This window comes from Lissotriton vulgaris, chromosome 3_2, assembly GCF_964263255.1.
Source record: "Lissotriton vulgaris chromosome 3_2, aLisVul1.2, whole genome shotgun sequence".
In the NCBI taxonomy this organism is placed as follows: domain Eukaryota; kingdom Metazoa; phylum Chordata; class Amphibia; order Caudata; family Salamandridae; genus Lissotriton; species Lissotriton vulgaris.
In genome coordinates, this window is record NC_141690.1 from 229509316 (window position 1) to 229527520 (window position 18205).

An 18205-nucleotide genomic window follows, 5' to 3' on the forward strand; every position below is an offset into this window, starting at 1 on the left:
AAAACATGCCAGTGTAGTGTACTTCCTATATTCCCAATAGGCTCTGCGCATTGGAATAATATAAACAGCAGTGTAGACGTAGGACTGAGGTCGACTAGGTCTCTACTGACTATATTAGACTTAATTAGTTTTGCCAGCTAGCTCAGAGGTCACTAGAAACTTTCTTGAATGTTCAGGAAAGAGTTAACTCTCCAGATTTAGACAAGAAGGGATTAGCTTCTGACAACCATACAAACATGACAACTTTGCTCCCTTAGAAAAGAGTGTATCTCTAGAGTCGTGTGACTACAATAGGCAGCTATTTCACTCAGTCAACCGTGCATACTTAGTTTCACCAGAGTGCAGAGAAATAGAGAGACGGGCGTTTTCAATAAAAGGTGTTATTTATTGAGCAGTCTTCTTTCCCATGCAAGAGAAATGAATTGCCACAATTGCAATACTTATCATAAAGTAAAGTGCGTACAGTAAAAGTAGTATTTTGAAATAATACTGTAAAAGCATTGATACGGTTTCTTAGTCATATGGTACTTTAAAATGGATAAAATATATACATACATAAAAACATTGACTAACGTACTCAATTGGTGCTTCTAACTACGCCTACCCCGGTGTACCTGACCTAAGCCTAATACTTGGGAAGGAGTAAGTAAGTAGCAGTTTTAAGTTAAGTTGGTTAAGATTGTTTTGCCAAGAATCTGAATCAAGAATTCTCTTAAGGGTTTAGTCAGCTCCGTACCTTGGTAATAGAATGTGGGAGGTCTGGTATCTCTTTCTTCAGGACTCGATCTCCCAGCAACCCGCAAGGGTGGCTGGAAACACCGGAGCTGGATTTTCTCGGCTGGATAAAAAGACAGCGTCTCTCTCACTGCGTCAAAACGGGAGGGGCGGCTTCCGTGGGCTCTCGCATCAGCTGGGCTCTCAGGCAAGTAGATAGCCGCTCTTCTCCAAACCACCGTGTGTTTGCTTAACGCAACTGTTGGTATATTTATACCTGAAAGGTGCCGTGTTTGACGTAAGGTTGGACATAAGACGTCACTAAAAACGAAAAGTTCTTTCTGGACTCCAAGAGTTCTTGTTCAAATCAAAACAAAAGCAGGGGGGGATTTCCCGGGCTGCTGGAGGCTTGGTTTGTTTAAAGAACGCGTTGTGCTTTCTAGGAGTCAATGGGAGTAGCCGTGCTGTGGACTGCATGGGCTATTACTGAAAATGGATATGATTCTTACGCCTTTATAAGGATATTATTAATTATAACCACATAAGGGCATGAATCGGGAATATCGAATTAGGGTCCTAGATAGAAATACAACACCAGCAAGCAAGGTCAATATAACTTTCTGATGGAACCATATATTCCACTGGCTGAAGGAGACATTGCTATATTTGAAGAGAAAGGAGAATTAAGTTGGAAGTAGAACACAAATCAAGGCGCCAACCTTGAAATGGCTGCCTAGAGAAGGTGCATCAAAGCCCATCTCATTAAAAGCAACTAACCTAGGAGCCATGTTTGATGCAGAGTTCTCGAGAATCCTCACACTTCTCTGAGCAGACCAGACAGACAAAATACTTTAATTAGATATTTAAGTCCATTGAAGTGCCAAGCAAAATGATTTAAAATGGTATCATTAAGATGTGACAAGGAAAATAAGCAGCATCTCTTTTTACACACTAATCATCTTATAAAGGCACAGTTAAAGCAGCGGATAAGGCTCAGGAGGTACGGTATAGAGTGCACGCGCCTGGTAACATTGGACGGCATCAATATCTCAGCCTTGAATTTGTTCTATATTAAAAACTGTAGCAGGGCATTAATTCTATATAAAACCTGCTACAGCACGTTGCTTTAAAAAGTATCACAAGTATATATAAAAAATTCCAAACTTTACAATAGTAGCAGTATCTGTGGTCACATTTAAAAGAAAGACAACAGATTTTAAATGACAGTGACTCGCAGATTTCCAGCTTTTTTGTTGCAAGCTTTAACAAGCATTTACAATGCAACGGTTTCCCCTTTGCAAAAGTTAGAGCTATTGGCATTGCAAATGACAACATTTTTATTTATGTGTTGGTTTTGAAAACAGATAAATAAATGGCATTGTCATTTACAATGCCAATAGATTAATCTCTCGCAAATGCCACACACGACACACCCACAGAGAGCCCCCCCCACACACAGAGCCCCCCCCCCACACACAGAGCCCCCCCACACACCCACACAGAGCCCCCCACACACCCACACAGAGCCCCCCCACACCCACACAGAGCCCCCCACACTGCGAGCCCCCCCCACACACCCACACATAGCCCCTCCCACGCACTGCGAATCCCCCCACACCAGATAAGTTTCCGCTCTCAGACCTATCATATGAAAGAACAGAAGTGAAGGTTTAATTCGCCCCTGTAATTACCAGCATAATTATAGCCGTGCGAGTCTGCGGGGCGGCCGGCGGTGCAGGTTCGGGCTGGTCCCGGCCAAAAACTGAAGGCTGGTCCCAGAATCCAGATACACAGTGGGAGGAGCACCACGAGCAACAGGCTTCAAGGTGCTATAGCATAGCGCTTTTACTCCGGTTCACCGCAGGATGGACTGGTTTTAGCCGTCTGTGCTGTTGAGCCATCCTAGAGCGGAAGAGCTACAGAAGTTCTATTTGGCCAGCGGGGACTCCAAGGCGCTGCAGCAAGCGCCTTGTGTTCTGTAGGCAGGCAGTGTCTGCTACAAAGTGCTGCCACAGCCTGCATTTATTCACAGGGCCTCGGGAGGAGTGGAAGAGCTGGAGTGGCCTACCTTCATTGTGTGGCAGCAGCTTCAATGAGATGCGGCGGCCTGAAGCGCTCTAGGCAGCAGGGGGTTCAATGAGCTACGGGGCCTGAGTAGAAGGCGGCAATGGGTGTCAATGAGCAGCACAGGGATCAAGGAGCTGCTGCAGCCGGTGCTCACTAGGCCCCTGGGCCTTCAAAGACAGCAGATGGCCTGTGTGCTCTAAGCTACTCGTTGTCCACCAGCGCTATGTTCTCTAGGCATTCTGGCTTCAAGGAGCTGCAGCATCTTGTATGCTTTGGGCCGCCTTTACTTCCTTTGCAGCGCGGCTTTAAAGTGTCACAGAGGCCTGTGCTGTTTCTGGCATAAGGGCTACAAGGGGGTTCAGACCAAACATTATCTAGGCAGGCAGGGCTACAATGAGCTGTTATCGTGTGTGCCCTCCTGGTAGGCTTCAAGGACCTGCATGGCCTGTGCTGTCTGGCCGGGGCGGGCGATTTCTAGGCGGTAAAGCACTTCAGACAGCAAGGGCTACAATGAGCTGTCGTGGTTTGTGCTCTCATGGTCGCAAGGGCTTCAGGGGCTTCAGTGACCTGTGCTGCCCGGCAGCGGCAGGTGATTTGATTTCTAAGCAGTAATGGATTCAATGACTAGTAGCTGCCTGTGTTCTCTGGCTTCAAGGCGCTGTACTGTCTGTGCCATGGGTCTGCATAGGCGTGAACGAGCTGAACGGCCTGTGCACGATCTTTGAGGAGACTCAGTGGCCTGGGCTATTTCTGCAGCACCGGCTTGAAGGAGCTGCGTGGTATTCGCCCACTGGGAAGAAAGCGCTTCAAGGAGCTTTAGTGGCGCTAGCCACAGTCGGCCTTTGCTTGGATAGGGAGGGCCCTGGGATGATAGAAATGTGTCGCTCTTGTGACTGCTGGTGAATAAAACGAGGCAGAAGGCGGTGTGTTCACAGGTCAGTCACACATCTCAGCAGTGACTGACTGGCCTCTAAGTACAAACTTCTCACCACCTCCCACAAATATCCATATTCATTCGCAGCATAGCTGGATCACACTCATGCCAAGTTGTTGGTGATGTGACTGGCCAGTTTTGGTGTGTGTGGCCACAGGGATGAAACGGAGATGGGAGGGGAAGGAAGGGTGTAATCGGGTATAAAACGGCACCTGCTGACACTAAAAATGACGAAAAGCAGATTAGTCGGAATAATTTGAGTCTAGTCAGAGGGACGCTGCTGTCTACAGGACCTTGATGCAGACCGTGCGCCACTCTGAAGATTGGCGCCCTGGGCCTGGACTCAAATCGCCCACGACGAAAGCCGGCCCTGCCTCTCGCCCGCAAGGGCTTCAAGAAGCTGCCACGGCTTATGTTTTATAAGCTGCGAGGGCTTCAAGGATCTGCAGCGTCTCGTTCTTCTTGCTTAAAGTAAGCTCTAGGCATCACCTGCTTCAAAGCGCTAGCTGCGGCGGCCACTGCTTCCCGAGCTGCGGCCTCTTCTGGTTGTGCTCCCACGGGCTTCAAGGCGCTGCACACTCTCATGGTGCCTCCAAACCTCAGAGATCAACCATTTCAGCTGAATCGAAGGTTGGGGGTATAGGAGAGTCCCAGCAGGTGAGGAGGTATAACTCAGAACTAAGGGGTGGATGTGTGTGTGTGTGTGGGGGGGGAGGGGGGTCGAAACATACATATTCACAAGCCAAGGAAAAGTAGTCTCCCACTGTCCCACTACTCGGAGTAACGGGGAGGGAGCGGCCAGAGGAGAAACAGAGAGGCCGGCACTGAGACTGCTACGCGATGAACAAAGCCGGCAGGCAGGAAGAAAGTGTACCCAGCAGCGAAGACTCCTCTCTGACCAGTGTGCCTTGCGGATAGATGGAAAGAAGCCACGGAGACGACAATCGTGCTGATACAGTTGCAGTTAGTAAAACAAAAGTAGTAAGGGGAGCATGTACGCCACTGGAGAGGGTGAACTGCAGGCTGCCCTAAGAGCCGTGAAGCCACTGCTAGAATCAATAAAGGCGTCACTGCTACGCGATGAACAAAGCCGGCAGCGAAGACTCCTCTCTGACCAGTGTGCCTTGCGGATAGACGGAAAGAAGCCACGGAGACGACAATGGCGCAGCCCACTCCAGCAAAAGACACTTCGAAAAAGACCAAAACATGACGGGAAAAAAAAACAACAAAAAAAACCATCTGCCCACCGCCGCAATGACGTTGTTAAAAGGGCGGAGAGCCAAAAAAATCGCCGGATCGCCCATGAATCTGCTCGGACAATAACTGACACATCTCTGTTCCAATGGCTAGCCTCCATTTATGGAGCTAGCCAATGGAACAGAGAGGCGGGTTAAAGCCCCATACTGAAACTCAAAAGATTTCGCCTGCGCGAACACTGCTGCGCAGTGGATGCCAGGCGAAACCTAAAAATTTGGTTAATTGACAGTTCAAGGTAATGTCCATTGCCTTAAGGCATGCAATCACAGCTTGTCTTCATGAGCGTATACCTCGCTGATTAAAAAGTACTCTTAGCAGCCCCCTCCTCTCGTTCAGCAGAACAGCACAAAGACACATAGGGTGGATAATGTTCTCCTCCCTAGTTTTACACAGTCTGCAACAAACGTTTTGAGTGTCCCTGAGTCAAGGCAAAGTGGACCTCATTTATGAGAAATGACGCATCGCTGCGTGAAAGCAGAGATGCGTCACTTCTCAGTGCGCACTCCTTGCGACATTCCTGATGCGTCATATTTAATGTATAACGCATCATGTCGCAAGGAGTTACAGATACGTCAGTATTTCTGACGTATCTGTAAGCGCAAAAGTGACGCATTGCTGGAGTGTGTCACAAAAGTGACGCAACTCCAGCAATGCGTCCTTTCACATGGGGCAAGCCCCATGTGAAAGGGCCAGCGTCACTCTTACGCCTGCTGTGAGGCAGGCGCAAGATTTTGACGCAACAGCGTCCTAAAAGTGACACAGTGAAATCTAATAGATTTCACTGCGTCACTTCTACGACACTTCCTTGCGTCATTATGCCCCCCTTGCATACATTATACCTGGCGCAGGTATAATGTGGCGCAGAGCTTTACAAAGTGACGCATCTACCTAGATACGTCACTTTGTAAATATGGCGCAACAAGGTGCATTTTTTACGCCACTGGTGCGTCACAAAAAGTGACGCACCGGCGGCGTAAAAGTGACGCACAGCTTCATAAATGAGGCCCAGTTTGAGCAAGACCTGGGAGAAGGCTGACTCGTGCTCGATAAAAAAAAAAGAGCTCTTTTAGCTACCTGGACCACCTGGCCTCTAGGTAGGGCTGGGGTTTACTAGTTTTATATTCGCTTAAGATCATCCATGTGTGGGATCTAGTTGAGAGGGCCTCTTTGTCTTTTAACATGGATATTTTTTTCATCACTTTTTGAAATGACTCTGGAGGCAAAGGCCTTTCCCACAATGGTCGACTGGCCACTTCGTCAATTGCCAGATCTAGGTACTGCTGGGAAGGCTCGTTTGCGTTTGATTGAACTTCTTGCCAGAAAGCCTGGCATAATTGGTCAGCCATCAGTGACTTGATTTTTATCTATACTTTAAGGTAGGCTCCTTTCCTTGCAAATGTTTGGTTTAGTAAACCAAACTCGAGCCTTATCTGGGCTGACGAAGCATTGCAAGGAAGATGAAAAAGCAATCTAAATATTTTCGTGATTATCAGATTTGAAATGGTCACATCTCTCCCTTGTAAAGCCTTGCATGCATAGGAGATATTCGGTGGCAGTTTTGCGGTTATTAACTTTGGCAGTAGCAAAAAGAACAAATGATGGATGGAATGCTGAAAAACAAAACATTCACCCCCAGCCACAGATATGGGTTTAATCCATTGTTCTTTTGCTCACCACGCAACCCCAGTTTGGACCCAGCCATTTGAAAATCAGTCTTGACCCTGTTTCCTATGGGAACAGTCCAGACCGAACTGCCAGGCCAGGCCCTCCATGGACTAGAAACAAGCATTCTAGGATCGGTTTTGGGGTATCACCCCTCATCAGCCAGGCTAGCCTGAATCCAATGTCACAGTGAGCACAGGACCCACATCTGGGCATACCTTTCCCAACAAAAGCAAAAAGAAAAGATAATGGACGGAATGCTTGAAAAAAATCCAAACATTCACACCCAGTTACAGATCTGGGTTTAATCCATCCATTAACTTTAGCAGTGGCAAGTATTTTGGGTGGTCTAGTGATCTCTGTAGAGTGCAGAATGCAAGGAGTAGATTGTTGCCCTTCCTCTGCAGGTCCAGCTTGTACTGGAGGAAGGAGCCCTTGTCCTCAAATAGTACTCCAAGGTGTCTGTAAGTTTTAACCAGCTCCAGTTGTCGACCCTGTAAGGTCCATTTGTAAGTTTTCCGTACCCTGTTGCTCACTTCCATGGCCTTAGTTTTCTTCTTGTTTATTGACATCCCGTGGCTGTTGATATATTGTGATGTGAGACGTTGCTGCAACACATTGAGCCAGCACCTGAGGACACCAAGAAGCTGCTCCACTGCAAAATATTGAGCCTGCACTTCAACTTTAAATGAGATTATCATCATGTTTTTGTTTTGTAGAGAACCCTGTAGTGCATCCCTTAAATCGGTTTACTCCAAAAGTACAATATTACATACTGTTGTGGTTCAAATGCCTAGTTTTATCTTTAAAGGCTAGTATTAAGCTGGGAATTACTTTAAGGCATCTATGGTTTGATTGTGTGAGTACTGAGACTCTACCCCGATACTACCTCCCTGAGAAGCCTTGGACTGTTCACCCTTGCTACTCTGAGATCAAGACCCAAAAGGGTGTAGATGGCCCAGTTTGCAGAACCACAGTACTCTGGGCGATCAGTTGGGGCACGTATTTGCAACCTTAAGTTCTGAATGGCTTACTCTTTTGTTTTGGTCCTGAGGAAGTCCCAAGGGGATGAAATGAGTCACACATATTGATCAGAGGGTCGAAACATCGACGCTTTAGAAAATAGAATGTGGACTACTGACATCTGGTTGGGAGACAGTTTATTTCAGTGCCCGCCACTATTAGGATGTTGGCAAATGGATCGTAGACACGTTTTTTGCAAAGATATTTCTAAATTATCATAGAGAAATCTGTTACTAATATTAGCACTTCATCACCATTACACCAGCACATCCTGCTTCTAAGAAGTATTGTTGCAATCGTGTCCCTGGTTACATTTAAATAGCTGGATCTTGCAGATAAATACTTTTAAATTACTCGTTATATAGAGAGCAGCCCTCTAAAGACACTGGATAGAGACATCAGCAGCCATTTATAAATGTGTCTTTGTGATCTCGTTGGTATGTGTAGCTCTGGAGGATGATGGCCTCTTACTACCGTAATAACACTCTGTGTTAGCTAGCCTAACTCCGTAATAACACTCTGGGTGAGCTAGCCTAACTCTGTAATAACACTGTGAATTCCTTAATAACACTCTGTGTATGCTAGCCTCACTTCCTAATAACACCCTTTGTAAACTAGTCTCACTATGTAATAACACTGTGTAAACTAGCCTCACTCCCTAATAACAATCTGTGTAGGCTAGCTTCACTCTGTGAGAACGCTCTGTGTAAGCTAGCCTCTTACTACCGTAATAACACTGTGTAAGCTAGCCTCACTCTGTGGAAGCTAGCCTCAAACCATGATAACACTGTGTAAACTAGCCTATTCCATAATATCACTTTGTGCAAGCTAGCCCCAATCCATATTAACACTCTGTGTAAACTAGCCTCTTACTACTGTAATATCACTCTGTGTAAGCTAGCCTCTAACTACTGTATTAACACTGTGTAAATTAGCCTCACTCCGTCATAACACTCTGTGTAGGTTAGCCTCACTCCGTCATAGCACTGTGTAAGCTAGCCTCTTACTACCGTAATACCACTGTGTAAGCTAGCCTCTTACTACCGTAATAACATGTGTAAGCTAGCCTCTTACTACTGTAATAACATGTGTAAGCTAGCCTCTTACTACTGTAATAACAATCTGTGTAAGTGAGCCTCACTCCGTAATAACACTCTGTGTAAGCTAGCCTCACTCCGTAATAACACTCTGTGTAAGTGAACCTCACTCCGTAATAACACTGTGTAAGCTAGCCTCACTCCGTAATAACACTCTGTGTAAGCTAGCCTCTTACTACCGTAATAACACTCTGTGTAAGCTAGCCTGTTACCACCGTAATAACACTCTGTGTAAGCTAGCCTCACTCCGTAATAACACTCTGTGTAAGCTAGCCTCTTACTACTGTAATAACATGTGTAAGCTAGCCTCCTACTACCGTAATAACACTCTGTGTAAGCTAGCCTGTTACCACCGTAATAACACTGTGTAAGCTAGCCTGTTACGACCGTAATAACACTCTGTGTAAGCTAGCCTCTTACTACCGTAATAACATGTGTAAGCTAACCTCTTACTACTGTAATAACACTCTGTGTAAGTTAGCCTGTTACCCCCGTAATAACACTCTGTGTAAGCTAGCCTGTTACGACCGTAATACCACTCTGTGTAAGCTAGCCTGTTACCACCGTAATAACACTGTGTAAGCTAGCCTCTGACTACCGTAATACCATGTGTAAGCTAACCTCTTACTACTGTAATAACACTCTGTGTAAGTTAGCCTCTTACTACCGTAATAACACTGTGTAAGCTAGCCTCTGACTACCGTAATAACATGTGTAAGCTAACCTCTTACTACTGTAGTAACACTGTGTAAATTAGCCTGTTACCACCGTAATAACACTCTGTGTAAGCTAGCCTGTTACCACCGTAATAACACTGTGTAAGCTAGCCTGTTACGACCGTAATAACACTCTGTGTAAGCTAGCCTGTTACCACCGTAATAACACTCTGTGTAAGCTAGCCTCTTACTACCATAATAACACTGTGTAAGCTAGCCTCTGACTACCGTAATAACATGTGTAAGCTAACCTCTTACTACTGTAATAACACTCTGTGTAAGTTAGCCTCACTCCGTCATAACACTGTGTAAGCTAGCCTCGATCCGTCATAACACTGTGTAAGCTAGCCTCACTCCGTAATAACACTGTGTAAGCTAGCCTCTTACTACCGTAATAACACTGTGTAAGCTAGCCTCTGACTACCGTAATAACATGTGTAAGCTAACCTCTTACTACTGTAATAACACTCTGTGTAAGTTAGCCTCACTCCGTCATAACACTTTGTAAGCTAGCCTCGATCCGTCATAACACTGTGTAAGCTTGCCTCACTCCGTAATAACACTCTGTGTAAGCTAGCCTCACTCCGTAATAACACTCTGTGTAAGTGAGCCTCACTCCGTAATAACACTCTGTGTAAGCTAGCCTCACTCCGTAATAACACTCTGTGTAAGCTAGCCTCTTACTACCGTAATAACATGTGTAAGCTAGCCTCTTACTACCGTAATAACACTCTGTGTAGGCTAGCCTGTTACCACCGTTATAACACTCTGTGTAGACAAAGAAGGGGGTTCTCCGAGGGTAGCTTTAAGATATGGGCAGGTAGTAGGGGGGAGAAACCAATTTAAATAGAAGGAAAGAAAACCCTGCCTCAGAATATAAAGGCCCTAGCTAAAGGGTCCAACAAATATATGTAAAGGGGTGATTCGCCTAGGGGTTGACACTACACATAACAATCACATGGTCAAATCAAGAATAGACTGTACAGTTCATGTTTAGAAATATATATATTTTTTATTTTTTAAGGATAACAAGAATATAAATATAGAGTTTTTTTTGTATCACAAATATATATAGGTCATAGATAAGACAGACATAGATATAGGGGCAACAAAATTGGGGAAATTTATCCTACCCAGTAACGGCCACACTTCACACACTCTATCTCTTTCACTTCAATCTCTACCCACTCTTTCTCATTTAGTATCATTCACCATTCATTCTACATTCGTTCTACTAGTCCTGGCGAATACAACACATGGGTGGTTAGCGTGTTGTATAAATCGGGGTGTTTAGTCCAGGTAGATGGTTTTAACTACGGGTCCTGATGTGGTGTGGGCAATAACCGTATTCCTGGAGACACAAGCCGACGCGCGTTTCGGTGACAGGCCAGTGAGGCCGCACCTTCGTCAGGGCAAAGGGCAGTATACTGGGAAGGGGCACAGGTGTAAAAATCTGTAGGCGTGTTTTATTCAGTTAATTCACACATGTCAGGCTTCTGATGGCAATATAAATATATAGGAGCACCACTGTGGCTAGTTTTTGTAGACAAGACTTCCGGTCGATTCGGGTCCGATATGACCAGTACTTCGGCGTAGTGCTTTTTCTTCCCAATGCCACAGGGGTCTTGCAAGTTTTAAACACCAGTCGGCATCAATCAAGCCGGGGGAGCCGGCTCGTTAGTGCTGGATTTTCCTTTCCAATGTCCACGGGTCTGCGGGTCCACACAGGTACACAACTCGTATTAGGTGTATAGCGAGCCTTCCATACAGATAGGCGGTCGTTCCTAGACGGGGATTCAGATAAGGTTTTTTTGTTTCGTAGATTTTCTTCGTGGATCGCGGGTCGATGCAACGTCTTCTCTACGTAAAGGGTTGCCTATGAAAGGGGCTGGCTGGTGCAAAGCCTTCGTCCCAAGGGCTGTCTCTGTCAAAATGGGGTTCCGCCGACCGAGTCTGCCGGCCCACTAGTGAAGACTGGATTCACTCTGTGTAAGCTAGCCTCACTCCGTAATAACACTCTGTGTAAGCTAGCCTCTTTTTTTTTTTTTTTTTTTTAAATATATTTTTATTGCAGGAATTAGTAAATCGTTACAAAATCGACCAGCATTATATCACAAGCAATATCAGCGAAATACAACCCTCTGTCCCCGCACCGTAAGTTCCGTCCACAGCCATCCGGCCCACAACCCTGGGGTCGGGCGGCGAAATTCAATGGGGGCTCAGAAGGATGTCAGAGCTGGTCCGGATGATCCACTGTCCGTCATCTGCTTTTCCAAACAAGCCTATAAACCCAAAAGAAAAACCCCCACCCTCAAAATACTACTAACCAAAGTAAACCCCACCCAACCCCGCCATCAGCGCCTGGGAACAACCGCAACAGGATCTGCTATGGGACCCACGGGGAAAGCAACAGGACTAATAGTGCAAATGTTTAACGGGACTCGGGGCGAGTCGCTTCTTCACCTTCAGAGTCGCTGGGGGCGCAATAATCCCTGAGGGCCTGCACTAACATTTCCCACTCCAACGCTGCCTCCTGCGCCTTCTCATTATGCTGCCTCCAAGCCAGTTGGTATCTCAGTGTGCTCTCCCCCGCCGCCCACTTCAAGAGCTCGCTGTGCCATCGGCTTCCTGTCGGACCAACTCGTGCCTTCCAGTTCCTGGTCACCTCTCGCTTAGCAAGGAGGAGCCCTAGGTCGATAAATGTGCTGGAAATTTTATTCTTGGGGGTATGAGGGAACCAGTGTAGGAGTCCCACCGCCGCATCAAATGATAAGGATCTCCCCGTCACCTCCTCCAGGGTCTTCCCCACTTCCACCCAGTAGGATGATAATCCCGGGCAGGCCCATAACATGTGGAGGAGGTCCGCCTCCTGAGCTGGGCACCTAGGGCAATCCGCCGAATTCGTGGCAAAATATCGCTTAATTTTCACTGGGGTCAGATATGCTCTATGGAGAACGTAATAGTGGACCAGCTGAAAACGGGCGTGGCGTGTGCCCTTCCAGGCTCGCCGCACCAACTGGGACCAGGTCGTCTCCGGGATCTCCCTGCCAATATCCTCCTCCCAGTGGTTTCTCAAAGTAGTGAGAGGAGCCACCCCTTCGTTGATCAATCTACCGTAAAGGCAAGTGACCACCTTCACCGTGCCCGCAGACATCATCACGTATTGGCACACCGGAGATAAGGCGGGTTCCTCCTGCCCGCTCTTCCAGTGTGCCTGGATCGCTCGGACAATGGCCGAGTGCAACAGAAAGTCACCACGGGGGATCTCGAAGCGGTCAATAAGATCCTGGAAGGGCAAGAGCGCCCCGTCCTCATACAGATCCCCAACTAGCTGTAAGCCGGCGTCCTCCCAGGCCGCCAATCGTGACCAATCGCCTCCATGGGGGAGGGCCGTCAGCATCCCCAAAGGTATTTCGGGCGCATACGGCGTTCTCAGATGGCCTCGGGCGTGAGCCCGATTCCAACACAGGCGGACGGTCCGCTCCTCCAGCGACAAATCCCGCAGGGCCAAACGTTGTCGCAGCGCTATGAAGGAGAGAACATGCCTGGCCATGCCCGTCCCCCTTCTGTCTTCCGGGCCCCGGAATTCCCGGGCGATCTCCTGGGTGAAGGTCTGGAGCTGCGCCGCCAGATAATACTTTTCAAAGTCCGGCACCGCAAGCCCCCCCTCATCTTTCGGCCTCATCAGGGTCTTGAGGGCCACCCGACGGTGGCCCGAGCCCCAGAGGAATCCGACCATCATAGATCGTAATAGTCGAAACGTGGCCGGTGGGACCCAGATCGGTAGTGTCCGGAAATAATATAATAGCCGGGGAAGCGCCACCATTTTAAGCAGAGCGATCCGTCCCGCCACCGAGAGCGGCAGCGTGGCCCAGAAGTCCATGCAGCCTCGAAGTGCTCGAGTGCTGCGGGCAATGTTCCCATCCAGGAGGTCGGACGGGTCGTGATAGACGAATACCCCCAGGTACTTAAAGCAGTCGGGTTCCCATCTAATCTCCCTACTTAAAGTAGGGGCGGGGGCACCCTTACGAACCGGGAAAAGACAGGTCTTGGACCAATTCACCCGGAGGCCCGAAACCTCCCCAAACTCCGTGAGCGCCGTCGCCGCTCCATGTAAAGCGTCGAGCGGGTCCTCCAGGAAGAGCAACAGATCGTCTGCATACAGCGAAACGTAGTGAGGGCCCGAAGGCGTCCACAGGCCCATATAGTGGGCTCCCGATCGAAGATGCAGCGCGAGTGGTTCCACCGCCAGTGCAAAGAGAAGTGGGGACAACGAACACCCCTGCCTCGTGCCTCGTTCTACCGGATATTGTGAGGAAATCAGTGGTCCCGCCCGGACCCTGGCCGATGCAGAGGCATAGAGAACCGCGGTCCATCTGATGAAGCCCTCACCGAGGCCGAATCTCCGCAGCACCGTGCAAAGGTAGTCCCACTCCAGGCTATCAAAAGCCTTCTCTAGGTCCACCGATAAGACAACCGGGGACGGGGCATCCACAAACGGTTCCCCTAGCAAACGGAACAACCTGCGAATGTTCATAGTCGTGTTACGCCTTGGGATAAAACCTGCTTGGTCCTCATGCACCAGGGAATTCATGTGTCCCAGCAGCCTCGAGGCCAAGATACTGCTCAGTATTTTATAGTCCACCGTCAGCATCGATAAGGGACGGTAAGACCCCGGGTCGGACGAGTCCCTTCCTGGTTTGAGGAGAGGAACCACCAACGCCTCACACATCGAGCTCGGGAGCCGCCCCAGCCTCTTCGCCTCTCTGTAGACCACCAATAACCTAGGGGCTAGGAGGTCAGCATAAGCCGCATAAAACTCCACGGGCAGGCCGTCCAGGCCCGGGGTCTTATTTCTCGCCATCCGTTTAATGGCACCGCGGATCTCCCCCAATTCTATGTCGGACCCCAGGGCTTTCGCCACTTCTTGCTCCACTGTTCGGAGCTCCAGTGGGCGTAGATAATTATCGAGCCGGTCAGGGTCTTGGGCGGAGCGATTGCGGTACAAACGTTCGTAATAATGCCGGAAGCAGCTGAGAATCTCCGATTGAGTGTATACCTCGGTTCCGTCTGCCTTACGCATACTTGTCGTCAATGAGGACTGACGCGTGGGGTTGGCCAGCCATGCCAGCAACGCGCTTGATCTGTCCCCCTCCGCGATGGACCGGACCGTATAGGCCTTGTAGTTAAAACAGCGAAGCCGTTCGACCTCCGCCGCCACCTTCTCCCTCGCCTCCGCCGTGTGTACCTGTAATTCCGGGCGCCCGGGGCGGCGAATTTCCAGCTCGCGGAGTTTCCGGTCCGCTGCATCTAGGTCAGCTAGGATAACTCGCCTCATGCCCACCTTTTTAGAAATGCAGTAACCCCTCACCACTACCTTAAAAGCATCCCACTCTAACGCTCTCGTACTCGCGGTGCCGCCGTTGGACGCAAAATATTCCGATACCTTATCCCCCAGGTCCGCCCTGAAAACACTGTCCTCAAGAATCTCGGGTCGTAACTTCCAGGTGGGCACCGCCGGCGCCCCGGGGAACCAGCGAAGGTCCAGCAGGAGGGGGTTATGGTCTGAAATGGTTCTGGACAAGTACTCAGATCGGACCGCTGCCGAAACCAGTTCGGGCGTGCCAAGAAATCCATCCAGTCTGACATGCAACTCATGGAGGCTCGAGAAGTATGAATAGTCCCTAGATGTGGGGTGGTGCGCCCTCCAGATATCCGTCAGACCCCAGTGGGTCTGCCAATCCTTACGACCCTTAGCCGTGCGACGAACCGGAGAATCGGGAAGGGGTGGATGTGAGCGGTCAGTGTCTACGTCCACTACTGAGTTGAAATCTCCCCCGAGCAAAAGGGGCCCGGAGAAGAAGTGGGCCAACGAGCCCGATAACCTGGAAAGGAAGGCAGTCTGGTCTATATTAGGAGCGTACACACAGCAAACGTTCAAGTCCCTCCCTCCTAAAGTGCCCGAAATGGCCACGTAACGCCCCTCTGGATCTATCACTGTTTTCGTGACCTGGAAGGGGACCCCAGCTCTAACCCATATTAGCGCCCCTCTGGCATACGCGGAGTACGATGTGTAAAAGACCTGCCCCCTCCATCTACGCTGTAGCGCCGCCCCTTCCGCCCTGTTCAGATGAGTTTCCTGCAGCAGCGCCATTTGCACTCCCCTACGCACTAAATAAGCGTGGACTTTGTGGCGCCTGGACATAGTATGAAGCCCCCTCACGTTCCAAGTAACACATTTCAAGTTAGCAACATCAGCCATTGTCCCACATTGTTCTCGCACAGTCTCCCCATCCGGGTCCCCACACAAAAAGGACATCATACATCCCAGCTCTGATGGCGGCCATTTTCCCCAACCAAAACCAAACAACCCAAGAACGAACCAAACCCCCACCCATCCTCCCCAGAACAGGACCCAAACAGCACCATCCAGATCCCATCCAAACCTTGCCCTCCAGCAACCCAATAACCCCTACTAATCCTGCGGTCGCCACCGTAGGAAGGCCTTAAGGGCCAGGTGCGGGCCGGGCGGAGGCAGTGGGCCCTCGACGCTCAGGCTACCAGGACTAAAACAAGCCCAAAACAGTGCCGAAGACCCTCGGGGCAAAAACAGGGGCACCCCACCCTCCCCGCCCTCGTTGTCAGCATCAATTGACGGCAACCGCCTCCCCCCTGCCGTGCCCCTGTGTAAGCTAGCCTCTTACTACCGTAATAACATGTGTAAGCTAGCCTCTTACTACCGTAATAACACTCTGTGTAAGCTAGCCTGTTACCACCGTAATAGCACTCTGTGCAAGCTAGCCTCTTACTACCGTAATAACACTGTGTAAGCTAGCCTCTGACTACCGTAATAACATGTGTAAGCTAACCTCTTACTACTGTAATAACACTCTGTGTAAGTTAGCCTCTTACTTCCGTAATAACACTGTGTAAGCTAGCCTCTGACTACCGTAATAACATGTGTAAGCTAACCTCTTACTACTGTAATAACACTGTGTAAGTTAGCCTGTTACCACCGTAATAACACTCTGTGTAAGCTAGCCTGTTACCACCGTAATAACACTCTGTGTAAGCTAGCCTCTGACTACCGTAATAACATGTGTAAGCTAACCTCTTACTACTGTAATAACACTCTGTGTAAGTTAGCCTCTTACTACCGTAATAACACTGTGTAAGCTAGCCTCTGACTACCGTAATAACATGTGTAAGCTAACCTCTTACTACTGTAATAACACTGTGTAAGTTAGCCTGTTACCACCGTAATAACACTCTGTGTAAGCTAGCCTGTTACCACCGTAATAACACTCTGTGTAAGCTAGCCTCTGACTACCGTAATAACATGTGTAAGCTGACCTCTTACTACTGTAATAACACTCTGTGTAAGTTAGCCTCACTCCGTTGTGCGACTGGTCATGCCTGGGACCACTGAAATAATGTCACAGGAGAGGATCAAATAAAGCAGCAGCTCGGCCTATATTATGCAGCAAGAAAATAAATGCATATTACGCAGCATAATGCACCACACTTTGTGGCAGCATTAGTTCATTCAGGATATTACAAGTTAACACTCTATAGGCAAATGTTTTACCACATTAGCATCCGTTTGAAACCTGAATACATGATTTAATACCTGAAAGGTGGCCAGTTAATCTTTGCAAAGAGCCTGCCACTAAGCGGCAACATGCGTTGCAACTTTTAACAAAGTTTGACTCGTTTGTCCTAGAAACGGATTTGTTTTTGTTAAATCTGCAAATTGTGCAACAGATTCTGAATTGTGGCAAGTGCGGCACAGCCATAGTTTTTAATTTTTTTTATTTATGTATTTATTGACATTTCAAAACAGGAAACCAAGAAAATCAAAGGACATGCACAGAAATTAGGAGCTTGATTCATCAACACTTCAGCATACACATTTCGAACAAATAACAATACATTGACACCGGAACAATAATCATTACTGACAGGCAATAAGAACATAATTACCCCCTGAACACCCACTCATGGCCCATTGCGGGCATAACAAGCGGAATCGCAAACCAACTCAAGGATTCCTGAAAGGCCTTACAAGACTAGAAAAAGACTAAGACTAAACCTCCTAGTGCCCTCAACCCCACCTCACCGCATAGAAAACAATTAAACTCTCAACACATAATCAGTCGCCTCCACTACCTCTACCCCAATCACTTATTGATCGTCGCCCCTCCACCCCCCAAACAAACCTAGACCCCCTCAGGAACGCTCCACCTGGGCGACATGGCCCCACCACCTTCAACCATGACTTTCGACCCCAACCCCTTGTCCTCCCCCCTCATCAAACGTCACGGACCCAACTCCTTCTCCATCACCCACACACATAACATCTCACCCAGTGCAAAAAAGTCCCTTAAGCACAAAATAATCAGGCAATTCCCCGAATGCCTCTTCGCAGATGTCTACCACTGCCCCTCAAAAGGCCAAATAAAAATGGACTTCATCTTCCACACTGTCAGACCAGGCTACTGGATCACTAACCTAAGAGAAAAACGCCTAATCACAAAGACAACGAAGACGATCCATAGCTGCAAGCTCTCCTTCCTCACCCCGAACCAACTACCCAACCATGGGATCACCTCAGTGACCATATACTCCAACGGCACAGTCCTGATCCAAGCCAACAACGCCAACCTAGAGGCCTTTGACCGCCTATTCCCCTCTCTACTCACAAACCCTACTACTCCGGACCCATACCAAGCACA

General features: G+C 48.5%; 1 protein-coding gene across 4 annotated transcripts in view; it reads right to left on the bottom strand.

The window, feature by feature from the left end:
• Positions 1–18205, bottom strand: part of KRCC1 (lysine rich coiled-coil 1) — a 260232-nt gene that overhangs the window by 72665 nt on the left and 169362 nt on the right. The gene's annotated exons all lie outside the window — the stretch shown is intronic.